Source organism: Argentina anserina, chromosome 6 (genome assembly GCF_933775445.1).
Source record: "Argentina anserina chromosome 6, drPotAnse1.1, whole genome shotgun sequence".
Lineage (NCBI taxonomy): Eukaryota > Viridiplantae > Streptophyta > Magnoliopsida > Rosales > Rosaceae > Argentina > Argentina anserina.
Genome location: NC_065877.1, coordinates 26,684,660 through 26,706,961, shown reverse-complemented (window position 1 = coordinate 26,706,961; position 22,302 = coordinate 26,684,660). Strand labels below are relative to the sequence as shown.

The 22,302-nt window shown below is 38.0% G+C and overlaps 1 pseudogene; it reads left to right on the top strand.

Annotated features, from left to right (window-relative positions):
* The first annotated feature begins 225 nt into the window (after window positions 1-225).
* LOC126797186 (GDSL esterase/lipase 1-like) lies at window positions 226-7,233 on the top strand (annotated as a pseudogene).
* Window positions 7,234-22,302: the final 15,069 nt, after the last annotated feature.

Genomic DNA, 22,302 nt, shown 5'->3' with positions numbered 1-22,302 from the left:
GTGTCTTAGTCTTATTAAGTTTCATGTTAGAGATATATTTGCATCTTTGTAATAGATTAGGCCTCCGAATCATACATGATTGTGGTTATGTAATGCATATATTAGGCCTCATTATCAATCAATAAATAGTTACGTTATGTTCAATTACGTTGTTATTATTCTCATTTCGTTCATCCTCCAACGATATTATGTTTGTTTGGAATATGAATATTGTGTTTCATCCCAATGGCAAGTCCTAGCCACATTGTTTATGTGTTGGCCAGCTTATTCGACCCAATAAGCTTTCTTTTAAACCATGGTGATCAGTACTACTCCAGTACTTCTAGTAGTATAAAACACAATCATAATAAGGTGGCGTTGTTCGTGTTTGGGGACTCACCATTTGAGGAGGGAAACGTTCAATACCTACCTAATATCACAGTAGACGATGATGCAGCAATAGCCTGGCCATATGGAATGACATTCTTCCACCATCCTACTGGAAGATTTAGCGATGGACGTATCGTCCAGGATTTCATTGGTACGTACGTGCGTATACTTTTCCTTTGATGAAGTTCAATCATGAAATCCAGGTAATTAAATGCACGATTCTGGTAACCGCTCGTGATCGACGAACTACTCAGTACCATTTTAAGAGAAAAGTTGCTCTCAATTCTCAGTACAACTTCTGAGAGAGAGAGAGAGAGAGAGAGAGAGAGAGAGAGAGAGAGAGAGAGAGAATCTAAGAATCTAAGAATCTAAGAATCTTTCTCTCGAATCACATCTCCAATTGTCATCGACCTAAATGACCTAATTAAGTTAAGTTCATTACATTGATAAAAAAATCTGATTAGATAATTACCGAGTGTATCATATTTAGCGGAAGTATAATCAAAGATATTTTGTTGGCTTTTGCTACTAATTTAGGGCAATATTTGTATTGTAGAAGATAAATGATTGTACTTATATATACTGGATCATGAGAAAACATGATATTGATAAAGAAGTGAGTCAAATAAGTAACTATTGCATTTTAATTTCAAAGCATGGTTCCATTGGATATGGTATATACAGTGGATATATTACGCTCAATCTTTTATGTTAAATCCAACACCTAACCACCGTTTAACTAGTGAAATTATCAATATAATGGTGAATGATGAGCCACACTTGTCACCATTATGGCTCAATGTTAAATTAACCATGTACCATGCACTTAATCTTACATTCCTTCTTAAATTTCATCCTATGCTCGATCTCTTACAGCAAAGTTTGCAAAGCTGACAATGCTTTCACCATACCTACAACCCGGTCCACATGATTTTACCGGTGGATCCAATTTCGCTTCAGCGGGAGCGGGGGTTCTTACCACAACCAACATAGTCTTAAAAGGGTTTATCCTCAGTGTTTGATTTTAAAATTTTTTGTCAGATAAGTCTCCCGGTGCAAGTGAATTATTTTAGAAATGTAACAGAGTTGCTGCAGAAAGATCTGGGTCATTTAGAAGCCAAACGTATTTTGAGCAGCGCTGTCTACTTGTTTAGTATCGATCGGTTCTGACGATGTCAATGGAAGCATCGGCGATGATGATCAATTGACGTGTCATTGAGGCAATAGCAGCGGCTCGTCGTTGTTCGATCGACTATGGATCCTCCATCGCCAATTGGTTGTTTCGGTTCTAGATCATCACCATCTCATCATCCTAGCCACAAAAGAAAAGGAGCCTTGCAATTGCAATCTTCTACGGCGATGTCAAGGTCAAGGTCGAGATCTCAGTTAAATGTTGTCTCAAATCTGGGGAGTGAAGAGAGAGAAAGAGAGATAAGGGAGGGAATGCAGCAGATTGGAAGAAAAAGAAGGTTGAGGTAAGAGAAATCGGTGTGGTAGTTTGGATTAGGGATTATAAAGCCTATGCAGAGTGGTTTTGCTTTGAAGGCTTGACACCTTAATTAGGAAGGTTGAGGAGGAAATCAATAATTAAATCATGGAATTTGTTTGTGCCAAAGTCTTTTGAGTCTTTATACCCCAATCCTTTCGTTGGTGAAGTGATGGCTGAAAGAACAGAAAGAGAGTTTGTGAATGAAAGGCTTGAATCCCTTAGTCTTGTGTATGCATATATTTATATGAGTACAATTACAATCTGATAAGCATCAGGTTACAAGATAACTACAACATGATCTATCAATATACAACTAAGAGACAATGAACAACTACAACAAGTTACAGAGAAATCAACTAGTCCTATCTGAACCAGGAGAAGTCATTAACTCGGACTCTGCAACATCTGAGCATTCTTTGGACACCAATATGTTTGGTTTATCACTCCCCCGCAACCTAAGTGGTTTGGAAAGAACATGAAGCTTGTTAATCAGAAAATGGAAACGAGTTGCAGACAGACCCTTAGTAAAAATATCAGCAACTTGATCCGTAGTAGGGACAAACTTCACTTGCAGCTCCTTACGAACAACTTTTTCACGTACATAATGATAATCCACTTCCATATGTTTGGTGCGAGCATGAAACACCACATTAGAAGCAATGGCAATAGTTGACATGTTGTCACACCTATCATAGGAGAATGCAAGAAAAGACTGAGATCTTTAAACATAGAGCGAAGTCAAGAGAGCTCAGCAGCAGTAAAGACAAGCTGACGATATTCAGCTTCCGTGCTTGACCGGGAAACAGTTATATGTGTCTTAGAGCTCCAGGTAATGAGATTGTGACCGAGATACATATAGTAACCTCCAGTTGATTTCCTGTTATCAGGGTCCCCAACATAGTCTGCATCAGAATAAGCACTAATGTACATAGAACCGGGTTGATATTTGAGACCATAATTAGCTGTGTACTTGAGATAACGCAAAATCCTTTTCACAGCAATCCAATGTGTAATACTAGGAGCATGCATGAATTTTCACACTTGATTGACATAGTAAGAGATGTTCAGCCGAGTGTGGGTGAGATATTGCAGTGCACCGACGACACTACGATACTCAGTTGGATCCGCAAAATTGTCACCAGAATACAAATTAAGTTTCTGTCCAGAAGCAGCTGGAGTGTTGCATGGATTAGCATCAATCATTTTGGTTTTGGTAAGCAAGTCCAAAATGTACTTCCTCTGAGTAAGATACAGTGAGGAGCCATTATGAGTGGCTTCAATGCCGAGGAAATAATAAAGCTGACCAAGATCTTTCTAGAGAAAACTTTTCCCAAATCAGAGATGAATTGGCTGAGATGGGAAAGACTGTTACCAGTAATGAGAATGTCATCAACATAGATAAGTAGAATGAGAAACACACCCTGATCAACATAAGTGAATATAGAGTAATCAGACAATGATTCCTTGAACCCCAAGCTTTCCAAATAGTTAGCAAAACACTAAAACCAAGTTCGTGGAGCTTGTTTAAGTCCATAGATGGAATGCTTCAATTTGCAAACATGATTAGGATACTGTGAGTTGACAAATCCAGGAGGTTGTTTTATGTATACTTCCTCAGTAAGATGACCGTGAAGGAAGGCATTGTGAACATCAAGTTGACAAACATGCCATTGGTTGGACACAACAAGAGCCAAGACAAGTCGAATCATAGAATGCTTGACTATTGGACTGAAAGTTTCAGCAAAGTCAAGCCCTTCTTGCTGATGAAAGCCATTAGCAACAAGGCGAGCTTGATAACATTCCACACTGCCATCAGCCTTCTTTTTGACACGAAAAATCCACTTGCATGACAACAAATTCATTGAAGGGGTCGGAGGTACCAATTCCCATGTCTCATTTTTGTCAAGGGCAGTGAGTTCATCTTTCATAGTTGCACACCATTGAGGATCTTTAGCATCTTTGTTGTAACATGTGGGCTCAAGAACATCATCAGTAAGTGATGCAAGCATAGCATATTTAGGGTTAGGTTTAACAATGCCACTTTTCGAACGAGTTTGTATTGGATGAGAAGAGTTATGAGAACGTACCTGACTAGGTTCACTCACATTATCCAAGGTAGAGAAAGGTTGTGACAAAGTACTAGAGGATGCTACAGTCATATTAGGTGAAGAAGACTTTGTGTGTGCATGTGTAGTTTGTGTGACAGAAAACTAAGAAGCAGGAGTAGAGGGAGTATGGGTGCATGCAGTGAGAGATGTAGAAGGAACATAATCATGTAATGACACAAAATATAAAGAAGAAGAAGTTGTACCTGCGGGGAGTGTGGGAATGGCCTTGTGAAATGGAAACCTAGTTTCATCAAAGATAACATGCCGAGAAAGATACACTTTGTGATTTTTAAGATCAAGGCAGCGATAACCTTGGTGATTAAGAGAATAACCGAGGAACACCCATTGTTTTGATTGTGGTTGAAGTTTGGACTTACTATATGTATGAAGATAAGGGTAGCATGCACATTCAAAAGTTTGGAGAAAAGTATAGTTAGGATCTTTGTTGTAGAGATAGGCATAAGGAGTGTTGTTGTTAAGCAAAAGAGTAGAGATACGATTGATGATATAAGTGGCTGTATTGCAGGCTTCAACCCAATAGGTTGAGGGTATATTAGCATGCACGAGGAGAGTAAGAGCAGTGTCCACAATATGACGATGTTTTCGTTCTGCCAAATCATTTTGTTCAAGATGCTTAAGACATGTAAACCTATGATGAATGCCGTGTTTGGCAAGGTAGGTTTTGAAGGCATTGGAGGTATATTCACCACCTTCATCACTTTGAAATTGTTTGATGGGGGTTGAGAACTATTTTTCGACATAGAGATGAAATTTTATGAAGGTTGGGAGGGTTTCACTTTTGTGTTTGAGAGGAAAGATCCATGAGTAACAAGAGAAATCATCTATGAACAAAACATAATATCGATAACCTTGAGTAGAATAAGTTAAACACGACCAAACATCAGAGGCAATCAACTCCAATGGTTTACTTGCTACTGAATTTGAAAGGACAAAAGGAAGTTTGGTGATTTTGCCTAAAGGACAAGAATTACAAAATGAAAGAGACCTACTGGCGACAAGAGGCACAACTTTATTTGATAATACTTGAGACAATACCCTAGAAGAGGATTAACAACTCTCTCAGTCCAGCAGTTCTTGCCACAGTTTCTCAATCCACTAGTTCGGCTACAACTTGGCGTACACTTGCTCGCCGATTTGCCTCTCAGTCCCAAAATCTCATCTTTCAGCTCCGCAGTGAGCTTTTGCACACCATGCGGGGTAATATGTCCATCTCTGAGTTCTTTGATCGCATTAATGTCATTGCAGATAACCTCGCTCTCGCTGGTAGCCCTATGAACAAATTTTGTTGCTATCATAATGAACAACGTTGGGCTTCTTTATGAAAATACTGTGAGTTATGCACAAGCGAGGGAGACCCCAATCACTTATGATTGCTTCTCTTTGCTGTTCCTAACACATTTGGGAGGGGTTCTAACAACACTCGCGGTATCTGAACCAAGAGAAGTCATTAACTCGGATTCTGCAACATCTGAACATTCTTTGGACACCAATATCTTTGGTTTATCAATGGCTCCTCTTTACATGTTTGAATTGTTTATCCTTTCTTAGGTACAGAATGAAGCCTAGAAGGAAAATAGTACGTTAACTTGATTCATTGGACCTTCTGGTAATTTAATTTCTTTCAACACCCTCATCTTGATTTGTCACTTGATTCGTCTCTATAGTAAATGAATAATGGAACGTTTTGTTCACGTTGCTTATTTCATGTAATTGAATCCTTCTTCCAAATTATCACTTCATGGTTTTGTTCTTGTAGCTTATTAAGGGGTAGTAATCATTTTACTGGGATCATTAACATGTTTACTGGGTGTCAGTAATTTGTTATTAGGGGTTACTGGGTGTCAGTAATTTGTTATTAAGGATTATTGGGTGTCAGTAATTTGTTATTGGGAGGGGTTACTGGGTATCAGTAATTTGTTATTAGATGGTTACTAGGTGTCTGTAATTTATTATTGGGGGATTACTAGGTGTCAGTAATTTTTTCCGGTGACCGGAGTCAGGCGATTGGTGGCCGGAGTCCGGCGACGACAACCGGAGTCTGGCAATGTTCCGGCAAAGTGTCAACTTTCTCTATAAATGAGTGTTTAGATATATGAGGGTAAAATAGTGTTAAAACTATGGTTTTTGTACTAATTGGGCAAATATTAGTTTATCTTGTATTGAAATGGTCACATTTTAAACTGTCATTTAAATGGGCAATTAGAGAGTTAAATCAGTATGAAATTGTCATTTTTTAAATATTAATGTTAGTTAATTGGGCTCTGCTAATTTTAGTCATGCATGGATATATGGTCATGATGCATGCACGTACATATATCGGATAATTTGGCTCGATCTGATACCATGAAGGAGTTGCTCAACTCTTAATTATATAGATACTAAGGTTGCAAAGCCTCATATCTTGACACTGTCCTTATGTCTTATATTACTCATTTATAGGAGATATACAACTTAGGAGGAAGGAAAATAGCATTTCAAAATGTGGGATCTCTTGGGTGTCTACCTGCAATGAGACAAACATACGGTGTTACTGACTGAAGGGTGCGTTGAAGGACTTACGAATTTGGCGAGCCTACACAATATAACTCTAGCTAATGTCCTCAAAGAGTTTGAGAGAGCCAAGTACCAGGATTCAAATATTCAATATTTAACTACTTTAATGCGACGGAAGATCGAATCTTTAACCCAGCAGCATATGGTCGTACTTTGCATTTTTCACCTATTTTGGCTAATTGATGACAGTGTTAGAGAAATCTCTTACCTCGTACAAATTCCAGTTTAGCTTGTATATATACTAACTCTTGTCGATTCTATATCTGTTTTCGAAGCTTTCTCTCAAGGATCCTTGCTATCGAGACGGCTAGTAACCATTTGTGTTGACCGCATTGCGTGCGGGATGTGTCAACCGGGGTCGTATAGATCATTTATTGTTAGCAAAGCACCGGGTGACGCCTCCAAAGGGTTGTATATATACTAATTCGGGTTATATATGTTACATTAACTGAAATCAGGGTTCAAAATGGGACCGATGGTTGTTGTGGTATAGGACCATTGAGGGGAACTGATTGCGGTGGAGATAATGGAACAGAACCCTACGAATTATGTGAACACCCAAATGATTATGTGTGGTTTGATGGTGGTCATTCGAGTGAGAAGGCAAACTTCCAGTACGCAGAACTAATATGAAATGGAACACCAAATACCACTGGCCCTTACAATGTCCAACAACTATTTCGGCTAGTTTGATATCTCATTACTTCTTCATTTTTTCGACTAGTCTGGTTCTATGTAGTAGATACTAAGCTTGAACTTACATGTTATCAAATAAATTGTAATGTTTTAATTTGAATAGTGAGAGAGATGCTCTATATTGAAAGGACCCCCTAAATTGAATATCTAATAACTCAATGAGAAATTATTAATTTCTCTAATTCAATAGTGTCTAGCTGTCTGCAGTACCGTAAACATGTCTTCGGTTCATGGTCATTTTAGCTCATCACGATGTCTTGTTTACATCAAAAGAGAGCAATGAAAGACAAAACCAGAACCAAACCTGTGTAATCCTAAATTTAACTAAAGCAAAATAATCTTAAATTTAAGTTTAAAAACACTATAAGGGCAACTCCAACATTGGCCTTAAAAACCAAGACCAGTCTCAAAATCAATTTATTCATCTCCAAGAACTCACTATAGGGGGAGCGAGTCTTATAATTATAAAACTTAGTTCTATTTCAAGTCATATATCTAAGCATTTTTCAAGACCAAGACTCAAATAGTGATTTGTCCCACAACAATTATTTTGAACATAACACTCAAACAATAATATATATAATCTATTATATTGAATAAAACACCCATTATAAAAAATTGATATTTACCGAAATAATTTTTCTGAAATATTGGCGAAATCCCTTTACTGTGTAGAAAGACTAAGTACAATTTTGTATTTGGATATTTCTCTTCTAACTCTACAAAATATATATTTTTGACACTTATAGTGTCCTATTGTTGGAGATGAGATTAATAAGACTCATGAATAGTGTAGTAAAGGGATTCTAAAATGAAAATAGCCCCCAAATAAGATTTATTGTTGGAGTTGCCCTAAAGAGGTGTTTTGGGTAAACGAGGAGAGGACCAACACGTCCAAGTCGTCCTTCCTCGGAAATTTATTGATGATGCATGAATGCCAGTACACAAGGAATGGCTAATCCCATAGAAAAAAAAAGCCCCAAAGTCTTGCAACACAAGAAATTCCTGAAGAAAAGAACAGAAAAAAAAATGCAAACAAACATGCAGGAACAATAGCTAGCTAGAAGAAAGGAATCGAAGCAACACAACATACATCCCCAAGACTTAACGAGTGTCATAGGACTTTGTGTGTAGTCCCTCCCACAAGCAGGAGGAAGGTGCATTTACAACAGCCGGAAGTCCCAGGAAGTCTCTGTATCTATCAGCCCATCTTTAACCTCAACAGCTATCTCAATTTTTCAATATCCTATAGCTGTTAAAACCCTCTCTTTTTTCTTTGTTAATTTCCCATTTTGGTTTATCAAAATGCTGATAGTTTCACTTACATGTTCTGCAGTAATAAACCCATGCCACAAATACATCTTCCATGTTAAGAGAACCTAAGATCATGATCACTTGAACGTCAACAATGATATTCGAAATTGGAATGATATATATGGTCTTTTGATCCCCGGTTCAGTGGTTCGCCACCCACGTCTACCATGTACTGTATCAGCCATTAATTTGCAGGTCATCATCTCAAGCATATATATGCATGTCATTGTCAAGAGGAGAACCACATAAACTACGTACCAATATAGGAGAACCACATAACCAACTGTTCCAACTGCGATCGAGTATATGAAGCACTCTCTTAGGTTTCGTACGTTGAAATTCAGTTTCTTAATTATATACTAGTACATTATATATATGTACAATATGTTTGGAAGTAGAATACTGTGTTTGATCCCAATGGCAAGTCTTAGCCACATTGTTTATGTATTGGCGAGCTTACTCAACCCAATAAGCTTTCTTCTTTATCATCAAGATGATCATGGTGATCAGTACTCCATTATTTCTAGTAGTATAGATCACAATCATAATGAGTGGCGTTGTTTGTGTTCGGGAACTCACCATTTGAGGCGGGAAACAACCAATACCTGCCTAATGTCACCGTAGAAAATGAAGAAGCAATAGCCTGACCATTTGGAATGACATTCTTCCACCGTCCTACTTGTAGATTTAGCGATGGATGTATTGTCCCGGATTTTATTGGTACGTACCTGTGTAAAACATTTCTATGACGAAGTTTAATATTTGCATAATTCCATCGATCTAGAATAGCTCGATCAGGACGAACTACTTGTACCTAATTAAAAGGAGAGAGAGAGATGTTTAACATACATAATAGAGCACTGCTAGGGCGCCTTAATGAGGCACTGAATTTGACGTCTTAATCGTATGTGGCATAGCACTTCATCTTGTCACATCACCAATTGAAATAATCACACCATATTCTTAAAGGAAAATACAATCTTATCATTATTCTTTCAATATTTATTTGTATAAAAAAATACCGTACAAGTGATTCTGAGTTTATAGAAATTTATCAAATTTTATAGGACATGTAAGGTAACAAAGATTTTTCTTCTTCTATGTTTACTCTAATCTTAATTAATATCATGTGTTACAATGTTCATAAAAGTTTCACTTTTGTGACACTAAATAAGTGAAGAATTATTTCAAATTTAATTCATGATTTTTCAATTTATAAATTTTATTTACCTTTACGAATTAAAACTATAACTCTATCGAACTACAAAAAAAACAAATAGAAATAACTCCACCGAATACCCGAACAAGTACTCAAAAAAATAATAAATGTTCACTATGTATCGGAGCATAAATCTAAGCATGATGATGATCATGAAGCTGTATCAAAAACAAATTGAAAAAGTATGACAATGATGAAAAAGAAAAAAAAGACAAACATATATATATATATATATATAATAATCCAGAGCCGTTGATTACAAAAATAAGAATGTCTTTTCTATTAAGAATGATATAATGTGATTATTTTAATTAGTGACGTAGTATAATGATTTGACATGCCACATATGATTGAGTCGCAAAATTCAACGCCTCATTGAAGCGTCAAAACATTTCCATAATATCTTAGCGGTTCTCATTCCAAGCGCGTCTCCATTGTTATGAACCCACATTGGGCTCATTATGTTGGCCAAATTTAAAAATTCCAATTCATAATTATTGACTGCATGATATTAAATTTAATTATAATTCAAGATTAATTATATGTATTTGCCACTGATTCACGATAATACTAGATCGTAAACGTTAACAATAATCACAATGATGTTGTAGGAGAATCATCTCATATGCATTCTTGGTGTATCTTGTTCTAATTAGTATAGCCTAGCTAAATGGAGAATAATATCTTATCCCAGATTCATCGGGATCTTTGATGTAATATCTATATATAAGGCTCCAAATCTATCAATAAAATTACCGTTATTCTCTCGAATTCATTATATTGTTTCACGTTATCAAGCACATAGATCTAGCCTTGAGTTCCTAAGTCTAGAACCCGAAAAAAAAAACCTAAACGCTAGATTTTTTTTCCAACCGGCTGCACCTTCTCCTAAGGCAGCTGGCCTCCTTTTCCGACCATCGCCCCCCCCCCCCCCTCATCCGGCCGCCACTTCTCAGTGGTCCAGCCTCCTCCACCGCCACACCAAATATTTGAAGACAAAGCTTCAAGGTTGCTGCCGTACAAGAGGAAGAGAAGAAGAAGAAGAAATTTTCAAGACTTTTGCAATTCAAGGTAAATTTATAAATTAAAGTTCATTTTTCAATGAAATTTATTTTGATGGGATTTTTGTCTTACATCGGGGACTTTCAAACTCCATTTTCTTGTCAACTCGATTTTTCTGCTTCTCGGGTGGTATACAAGAATATAATTCCCCTAGCCGCCGCTATTACCATCCGTAATCGTTGTGTATAGGCGTATAGCTACATATGAAAATAAAAAGAGGAAGAACAATAAAAAGAAAATTTCGATCGCGGTAATCATAGCCATAACTTCACATCGATTTCACCCATATAATTGTTCTGAAATAGTTTTCTTTAATCAAACTTGTTTCGTTAATTCGAAACTAACATCTTCAATATTTTTCTTGTAGATGCATGAAAATACACACACATAGTTCAACATTGTAGATTCTCATGGCACTTGAGTATCATCGATGGGTGTCTGACGTGGAAATCATGTTTATCAGAAATAAGTTTACCATTGCCATCAAACCTCCAAAAGCGAAAGAGGACCAAGCGTCCGATGAGGTAAAAGCACATGCCATAATGTTTCTCGGGCGCCATATGGACAAGGTGCTCAATAAACAGTGCCTAAAGTATACGGATCATAGTGTTCTTTGGGAAGCTCTCAAGGAACGGTTTGATAATATGCATGATGCACGATTGCCAACTCTTTTGGCATAATGGAGATATGTTTGTCTACTGGATTTTGCCAAGGTTCATGATTACCATAGACAATTTAAATATCTAGGTAGACTTAAATGTGTGTGGCAAGGAGAAAACTGATGATGACATGATCGAGAAGACCCTAGAGACTTTTCCAGAATCTGCAAGTGAAATAGCTTACCAATATTGCCTTGATTATGAGGCCTAGAGTCAAGAGTTTTCCGGATCTAATGAACCTTCTCAAGAAGAGGGAATTTCACCATGAGATCATTCTCAACAACAACAATCTAAGACTTGCAGGGATGAAAAGAGTTCCATAAACTAATCAGGCAAGTAAGGAAAAAAGTCGAAAAGAGAAATCAATGGATCGATTGCACCGTACCAGAAAGGAGAAAATAGAGGGCCTCGTCGTAACATGACTTGCACTAGAGACAGTGTTGTCGCCGGCCCCTCTAACCCAAGAGGCTGTGGTGCTTCCCGACCCTCCAAACCCGACAACTCAGCCAAGGTTCAAACTCCAAACCTTCTATGCTACAAGTGTAGTTCAAATAAACACTTTTATAAGCAATGTCGTGCTCCTAAGCAGATTGTTTAAGCTCACAAGAGATGTAAGCAATACTTGTCAAAAGAAGCTAACTATGTTGAAGATGTGGAGATGTCTGATGCTAATGCTACCATCGCGCTTAAAGTAGATGACTTTCAGACTAAGGAGAATGAGAAAGCCGGACATGAGGCTCAGTTCACTCCTGATTTCGATTAGATCCACCTAATTGAGCTTCTCATGTAATTTTTCTAAATATCTATGATGTCGTTATTTACGCTTAAGGGATCACAACTTGTTTTGACCCATAGTTTTCAAATTTTTCTCTTTAATTAGAGAATGTTCGCCTGTCTTTTTCAAAGACTAATTACTTTTTATAATGTAATTATAGATGTCAACTGGCAACACAATGTGTTAGTAGTGGGTTGTACTTTACCACACTACGTGTCATTGAATCTAATGCAGTTACTCTAGTCTTTCTGCTATTTTGATTCTTACAAGCTATATCATGATCGTCTAGGTCATTCTGGACGTATTATGATGATTCGTATACTTCAAAATTCACACGGTCAACCATTTTTCAAAGCCATAGAGCATGTGGGAATCCCCCACGCAATAGTTGATGGTGGCAAGGGCGTGGCACCAGTGTTCGGCCATGGCTCGGCCTCACAGCCTGCCAAGGCTATCCCACGGTCCCTTGAGGCCGTGACGCATCCCATGGAGTTATGCGATGCCTTTACTGTGATCTCTAATGTCCATAAATTATTTTGTAGAGCTTGTGCGTACGCAAAGATGCAAGCTAAGCCTTCATTTGCAGTTGATAATACACAGAACATACCATTCTTACAAATGATCTAAGGTGATATATGTGGACCAATAACACCAAAGTGCAGAACATTTAGATACTTTATAGTCCTGGTGGATGCATCGACGCGCTGGTCACATGTCAATCTATTGTCCACACATAATGCTGCATTTCTGAAGCTCCTTGCTGAAATAATTAAGCTCATGGCTCACCACCATGACCATCCGATTAAGTCTATTAGACTGGATAATGCAGGAGAATTCACTTCGAAGACATTTGATGATTATTACATGTCAATTGAGATAGATGTTGAATATCTCGTACCCCATGTTTATTCGCAGAATGGATTAGTAGAAGCAATAATTAAGTGGTTACAACTTATAGCTAGGGCTCTGGTTGTGCAAAGTAATTTACCCATAACTACTTGGGGATAAGCAATCTTGCATGCAACTGTACTTATTCATTTCAGACATATCTTCAAGCAACCTATTGTGCGTACCAGTTGGTAACTAGATATGCGCTTGACATTTCACATTTGCGCATATTTGATTGCGCGGTTTATATGCCTATTACGCATCCACGACGTAAGAAAATGGGTCCACAAAGACGATTTGCAATTTATTTTGGATATAACTTTCCAACAATTATCCGCTAAATTGACCTTTAGACAAGAGATCTATTTACTACTAGATTTCCATATTGTCACTTCGATGAGAGACACTTCCCACTTTTAGGGGGAGATAAAAACATATTTGTTCAACAGAAACGTTGAGAACTAACGTGGTGTGCCCCCAGTATGTCTCATTATGATCCCCGCACATCTCGTCCTGAGATTGAAGTACAACATATTTTGCAACTACATAAGGTGGTAGATTCGATGCCTAACGCCTTTACGGATATAGCAAAAGTGACGAGATCAAGTATACATGCTGCAAACTGTCCTGCGAGGTTGGAAGTTTCAAACTCCGGGCAAGATGTAGCAGTACCAGGGCAAGGCTCGGTTGTGCCTACCCTAGGTGGAGGTACGGCCATAGTTTCGGATCCTCTCAAGAAGAGGGGGAGACCAAAAGGATCGACAGACTTAAAGCCAATAAAAAGAGCTAAAGTCAAGGCATAAACTGATCCACTCATCATAGTCTCGAATAAACTGAGCTTCGACATTGGCTCTGATTATAGTTATGTCCATGAATCAACACTTGATGATTTGGAGGACGCTTCAGATTCATTGTTGATATCAGAGCGCAAATAAATCTCATTAAGCAAGTTAAATGCTCAAGACGTCATAGATATGACTTTCATGTACATTGATGATGTGTTTGCTTATTTAATTGCTCAGGAAATCATTGACGATGACAACATGGAACCGCGCTCAGTTGAAGAATGTCAACGAAGAGCAGATTGGCCAAAATGGAAGGAAGTAATCCAAATGGAACTAGACTCACTGAATAAACGGTAAGTTTTCGGACCGATTGTTGAAATACTGCCGAATGTTAAGCATGTTGGACATAAATGAGTCTTTGTTCGAAAGCTGAATGAGAAAGGCAAAGTCCTGCAGTATAAAGCACGACTCATTTCTCAATGATTCTCTCAGCGTCCTGGTGTTGACTATAAGGAGACGTATTCTCTGATTATGGGGATATCATTACCTTCTGATATTTGATAAGTCTAGTGGTTTCTGAAAAGCTAGACATGTAGCTGTTAGATATGGTGACCGTGTATCTTTATGGGGATCTAGATATAAGAATATACATGATGGTTCCTGATGGACTTCAAGTACCCAAGTCAAGTAAACCACGTAAAGCCTATGCTATTATGTTACAACGCTCACTTTATGGATTGAAACAATCCGATAGAATGTGGTATACACGTTTGAGCAAGTACATAATTGGGAAGGGATATAAGAACGATGAACCGTGCCCTTGTATGTTTATCAAACACAATAAATCTGGTTTTGCTATAGTAGCTATCTATGTTAATGACTGGAATATAATTGGATCTCTAAATGGGATTGGTGAGATAATAAGCTACTTGAAGGCATAATTTGAGATGAAAGACATGGGAAAGACTCGGTTTTGCTTAGGTTTGGAAACTTAGCATAGAGTCGGTGGAATCCTTGTACACCAGGCTACATATGTCCAAAAGATGCGCATGCGCTTCTGTATGGACAAAGTTGTGCACCCTGCTATTACTCCCATGGTCATAAGAAGTCTGGATACCCAGAAAGATCAATTTCGTCCGAAAGAGGATGATGAAGAGATTATTGGTCCTGAATATCCATATTTGAGTACTATATGAGCTTTGTTGTATCTAGCTCAATGTACTCGTCCAGACATTACATTCTCAATGAATTTATTGGCCATGTTTAGTTCAACACCAACCATTCGTCATTGGAACGGTATTAAGAACATCTTCAAGTATTTGAAGGGTTCCATTGATATGGGGTTGTATTATCATTATTCCGACAAGAGAAGTGCTATACCGACATGAATTGATGGCGATGTCAGATTGGTGTGTGACCGTGTCGCCGCCACAACCTCCTAGAGAGTTGGACACGGCTTTGTCGCCGCCACCGTCATTGTCACTGCCAGTGTTAGGTCTCAGCACTTGAACGCCGATTCCTCATTTCCTACAACTTCTAGTGATGAGTTGGTAGGATTTGTTGATGTTGAATACATTTTAGATCCACAAGAATGACGTTTCTAAAATGGTTATGTTTTTACCATGGGAAATACGGTGATTTCTTGAAAATTAACCAAGCAAACCTTTGTTGCTACTTCCTCGAATCATTATGAGATTATTGCATTACATGAAGCTATTAAAGAGTGCATTTGTCTTTGAGCAATCATTACTCATATTCGAGATGCTAGTGGATTAATTTCTACTACAGTTCAACAAACTTGTATATACGAAGATAATGCGACTTGCATTGAGCAGATGAAGTTAGATTACATTAAGGGTGATAACACAAAGCATATTTTGCCAAAGTTTTTTTTTATAATCAGCAACATCAAGAGATGTTGAATATCCAAGTTAATCAAATTCGTTCTGAGGATAATATGGCAGATTTGTTCACTAAGTCTACCTAAATCTACATTTGTGAAGCATGTGAAGCGTATTGGCTTGCGTCGTTTATCAGAGCTCCAAGATTGAGTTAATAATCAAGGGGAGCAGTTTTGTATATATTATGGGGAATCTACGCACATGTATTGACCATTTGTAGTTAGGGTGTTGTGCTCTTTTTCCTTTCCTTACAACAACAATTCCAGAATCTGTGATTAGTATTATTTACTAATTGACTCTCTAGATCTTTTTTTTTTTCTGAATGAATTTACTCCATGATTTTGTGGCCAGGTAAGTCTTTCCGATGCAAGTGAATTATTTCAAAAACGTGGCAAAGTTGCTGCAAGTCCTGCAACAAGATCAGGGTCATTTAGAAGCCGAACTTATTACGAGCAACGCTAGCTGTCTACTTGATTAGTTGTGGAGGTCTTGATTGTTATAGCTTCTACAGTAAATACCCAAATGCAGCTCAGACCAACAATTGGAATATGTAGCAATGGTGATTGGTAACTTGACCACTGTGATTCAAGTACGTAATTGATATTAAATTATGTTAATTGGGCAACACTTTAAATATTAAATTACGTTAAATATCTCCCACATGTCCGTATATGCATGCATCGTCGTGAGGGCATGCACATGTCAGATAACTTGATTTAAATTATTTAAAAAAATTCGTCATCGGTATCCAAACTATTATGGTAAGGTCAATGTAGTACCTCAACTCTACCAATATAGTACTCAAACTTGTAATTTGCTATTAATGAAAGGTCTAAACTCAATTTCCGTTACGGCTTCGTTATCTCTGTCACGTGTCTCGCACGTGACCACAAAAAAAATTTCAACATCGGTACCCAAACTCTTGTGGTAAGATCAATGTAGTACCTCAACTTTGAGTTGTACTAATGTAGTACCCAAACTCGTTTTTCTCTGTCAACAAGGGGTCTGAAGCCAATTTTTATCACAACTCCATCTTCTAGGTCACGTGTCATAACTTTCTTGTCTTTTCTCCCTTTCTTCTCATTCTCATTCACTCTCACTCCTTCCACACTGTATTCCTGAGCTCAAATTTTGAGGCAAAGCAACACTACGGGTTGTGTTTATTCTAAACTCTTCAACCACGATGATGACTTCTCCTGGCTCCGCCTTGAGCCACAACATCGTCTCCCTCACCTCCTCCACCTATGACATTTGAGACATGTAAAGCGGTGCGGTCGGCAGTCGGCGGTCGAGAATCTCAGAGTGAAGGTTTGTGATCGTGACGTGTCGATGGACGGGGGTTCCTAGGAGAGGTGGAGGAGCTCGAAGATGGTGTTGGTGGTGAAGGAGGAGGCGGTGGGGATGAGAGGAGGTGGAGCTCCTCGATGCCACACTGTGGTGGTGAGGTGTCTGGAGCATAATGAGAATGGGTTGGTGTTTTGCCCAATTTGTAAGTTGTTTCTTAATTCTAGATATTTATTGTAAGAGTTTCTTATTTAGGGCTTTAGAACCCACATAGAGTTATTTAGGTAAATACCCTTTTTATTTTAACCCATAAGACGAAACCGTGACGTAAGTTGGCCTCAAACCCCTCATTGATAGCGAAAACCGAGTTTGGGTACTACATTAGTACAACTCAGAGTTTGGATACTACATTGACCTTTCCACAAGAGTTTGGGTACCACTGTTGAATTTTTTTGTGGTCACGTGCAGGACACGTGACCGAAATAACGGAGCCGTAACGGAAATTGGGCTCAGACACTTCGTTGATAGCAAATTACAAGTTTAGGTACTATATTGGTACAACTCAGAGTTGGAGTACTACATTGACCTTGTCACAATAATTTGGATACCGATGGTGAAGTTTTTTTCTAAATCATAACATGATAATCTAAAACTAATTAGCAATGCATATGAATGAAGTGAAACAAACTTTAAATATTTGAATTCATAAATAATACATGTCCTTATTTTCCATGTGAGATGTATAGTCTCGACACCATTTATATAATTTGTTTATGAAATTATTCTTTTATGGGAGATATATATACACCTTAGGAGGAAGGAAATTTGCATTTCAGAATGTAGGATCAAACGGATGCCTACCTTCAGTGAGACAAATATATGGCGTCAGTAAAGGGTGCGTCGAAGGACTTCTAAATTTAATAAGCCTACACAATACATTTCTAGCTAATGTCCTGAAAGAGTTAGAGAGCCAACTAGCTATGAAGGATAAATATTCAATATTTGACTACTATGATGAGACTAAGGATCGATACCTCAATCCCGACAATCCTGCAACATATGTTACGTGCTGTAACATGTCTTTAACCTATTTTGGTTAATTGGTGATAATGGTAGATAAATCTCTTACATACGTACAAATAAATGTCTTAACTTGTCTCAACTCTCAACTGTAGATCTTTAACGTAATGTTGTTGGAATCAGGATTCACAAATGGGATAGATGCTTGCTGTGGTATAGGAGTTTTCAGGGGAAGTGATTGTGGCGGAGATAATGGAACAGAACCGTATGAATTATGCAAAAATCCGGGTGATTATGTGTGGTTTGATGGTTCTCATCCATGATGAACATAAGCTTCACTAGAGGTCTGATTCCCGCTTTGGAATCAGAATCGGAAGTGGAAGCGATCAAAAGTGCTCGGAATTGCGGCGAAAGCGTGCTTCTGGAAAAGTAGTTTTTGGAAGCGTATGGAAGTGCGAGAATTAATTTGGAAGCGTGAGCTTCCCATTTGACTCTTACAATCCTTTTGCTTCTTTCACCTTTAATTCTTTTCACTCAAGTAAGCAACTCATCATCTTCTTTTATCGGAATCCACGACCACAGTTGAAACAAACATAAACCCAACAAATCAATTCCTGAATCTTATATATACCATAACAAAGACCTCAAAATTTAAGTGGGTGCGAAGAGCTTCATGGTTATATGCTTGTATTAATGTCAGATTCTCGGAGATTTGAGATTGAAACAACAACATAATACCTTGAAGTGAAAATTGGAAGGAGGAATTGATTGCTCTTTCGAATTCAAAACCTTTGATATTTGTGAAGGTAAGGTTGGGATAAACCAGGCGAAAAAGACGAAGGAGACGATGGTGATGATGATGAGACGTACGTGTCTCTCTGTTCTCTTCAATGTCTAGAAGACTTATCATAATGGGTTAATCTACTATACATCAATGTATGTTATACATCCCACATCCGACGGTTGATAACGGATATTATTTTTCTGACCTCACTCATAAAACAATATCGACCGTCAGATATATGATGTATAATATACATTGATGTATATTAGAATTTTCCATCATAATGGGTATTTGGACTTTTTTAGCCTAGTCTTCGGGCTTAAGGATAATAATGATAGTGGAGAGTCTTAATCTATTAATTGTTTGATACTTTGATTAACATATATTATTAGTTCTTTATTTGACTAATAATTAGCTTGATTATTAAAATTTAATATATATAAATTTATATTATTTTATTCTGACGTTTTCAAAACGAATCAGCTTCTAATAATTTTTAAGAAAAAACGCTTCGGTTCCACGTACCGATACCGGCACCTAATTCCATGAACTTAGGTTTTCATTCGAGTGAAAGGGCAAACTTCCAGAGTTCCAGTATGCAAAGCTAATATGGAGTGGAACATCAGATACTACAAGGCCTTACAATGTGCAACAACTTTTTCAGCAGGTTTGAGATAACTAGTCTAACATTTGAATGCTGTTCCAAACCTTAGAGCATGGGAATAATCTCTGAGAAGATCGATCATTGTCTCAGGGACTCTAGGGCATAAGTGACAGCTCTCATCAGTAGTTAATTTCCTTCAAAATATTTGGGAATCGGTAAGGAGTTATCCTTTGAACAAGAAAAATGCTTCAATTGTCTAGTTGCCTGTGATTGCCTGAGTTTTACTTAATTTATATCGACTAATGTTCGATCAGTGTCATGATTCTCGATTAACAGAAAAATATGCCCCATATAGCGAGAGCTACTCCTTTCCTTTCCTCCTGTATTTGTCCAATTTTATGTTGTGTTCTCATTAATTTGTCTGGCTGTGAATAGAAATTCCATTATGCATGGTATTGTAAGATAGGCGACCTTGCATCAGTTGCATATGTTTCCACCACCAGATGTGTGCCAAAGCCCAATAGCAAATTGATATCAGCAGTCCAGCACTCAATATTAACATAATAAAATTATCAATTTGTGAACTTATTGTCAAGCTAGAGAGAATTTAGGCTGTTGTTTCCTCTGATTTTGCTTCTGCATCAAACCAAATACTATCGGTCACATCCTACTGATCCTACTGATCCAAAGCTTCAATGAATTTGGTAAAATTAATGGTTCGTCAAGTCTTTGAATCACTAATTCCCACTCAGTTTCAAACTGGATTTGAAAAGTTTGATATATATCATATCAACAATATTGACTCGCTATTTATAGAAGCCTCCCATTCTCCCAAGCTAGCTAGCTTATAGTCTTCAGTCTTCACAGCAAATAGGAAGTATCAGAATCCACGCAACCAAGAATCATGCCTAACCTTTTACATCAGAGATATATAGGAGAACTTAAATCTGATACAACGTACTGATTGGAAATTAGTAATTGAGGAAGCAAAATTGCATGTATACCTGTACTGCAAATGCACGCATTGCACAAAGTCGATCATAGTCTCAATCAAAATGACCTAACTAGTGATGATTATACACATCGATTGCGAGTCAACACCAGACTTCCGATCACTTGCATGTCAAATCAAATGGTTTTGCATAGATACTTTATATATGACATGGTTTGGTCAAAATTGCAACTAAATGGCTGTACAATTTGCAATGTCATGCCTGTTGAACTGTTGAAGTGTCCGTATTCCTAATTCTCTTTATTTCCTGCACATTTGATATGATTAGTACTAAAACTAATATTCTGCATGTACGTATAAAAATTAAGTGATTGAAAAATATTGAATCAACTTAACAACAATTCAAAAGAGGCCGGGTAATGAGATAGAAATGAGTTCCAGTTTTATTACCATGAAGGTTCAGTGCACCGGCCAGTACTGCTTTATGCACTAATATGGGAACTGAAAATGACTTCACGATAGATATATGCGATCTGTGCATGAAGGAAGACCAAGAAAATGGTGCGTATATGTAGTGGGGTTCATTAGCCACCACAAATGAGTTTCTCGTGTCTGCTTAGTTGAATTGCCATTCCATTTTTCAAAGAGCGATACTCAGAAACTGACCAAAACCCTCTATGCATGTTGCTGTCGCCACAATATTTCTGCTTGAGCCATTTAACTCATTCCACACAATAGTCCATCTTTAGAGATGAAAACTTTTGGCCCCATCTGAACAAAGCAAAAAAAAAAAACAACAACAACAACAAAGCGTATATGCTGTACTTGACTACTTGTTCATCTGATATATTTGTTGCTCAAATATTATGTAACCTATCCTGTGATTGCTTACACTTTTTTAAAATCAATGACAGGATAATTTTCCAAAATCATATGGTAATTCACATTTTCCAGGCTCCCCCAACAGAGTTTGAGTTCAAACTCTTCTTTCAAATTCTCCCTTCCTCTAGAAAAAAAAAAAAGGAAGAACAAAAGCAAAAGCTGCTACGGACACTTCTCTGTATTTCATCACTAGGAGCTAGCAATCTTCTTGGGATCACCTAAAAATTATGTACACTCTTTCTCTTTTTCACACAAACCACCATTTCCACCACCATTGTTTCTTTTCCTAAAGCTGCCCTGTCGCCTCCACCTCCTCCCAAAACTGCCCATCAAAAGACGGCCCCCTCCATACAATTTCCGAGGTCAGTTTCGTACTCTCCCCCGCCAAAGCTGCCGCAGGTGTCAGAGCTCGGGTGGAGGAGATGCCGCTGTGCTCGGCCGTAGGGGGGCAGTGGTGACCTGGTGGTGGCGACAGCGGATATTAATTGGGATCTGTGAAGACGCCCGAACACACGTGTGAGTGCGCGACAGCTGCTGGGCACGGTGGTCGGCCCCGTCACGTGCGGTGGCAAAAGGAGACGCCTTTAACTAAAGTATGACCTGACTAGCTTGCTGCCAAATCCTTAATCCAAAGTCAGGTTAGGCCACGCTCGCCTTCCAGTGTTCTTGTGGGACTGTACAAACCCTACTGATCGAGCTCAAATTCTTCTCTAGCTCTTTTTTCCTTTTCCTTTTCCTTTTCTTGATCTAATTAGTTTCATTTTTTAATTTATATCTATTTTACTCTCTTTGTACCATAAATATCCAACGGAAAACCGAGAGCTGACTATCGAGAGTAATCGGACGGCGCATTTCAACACAATAATTTTGACGAACACGAGCTTCATGCGTGACATGCTAAGATACGTATTCTAAATGCCTACATGTATCTTCAACT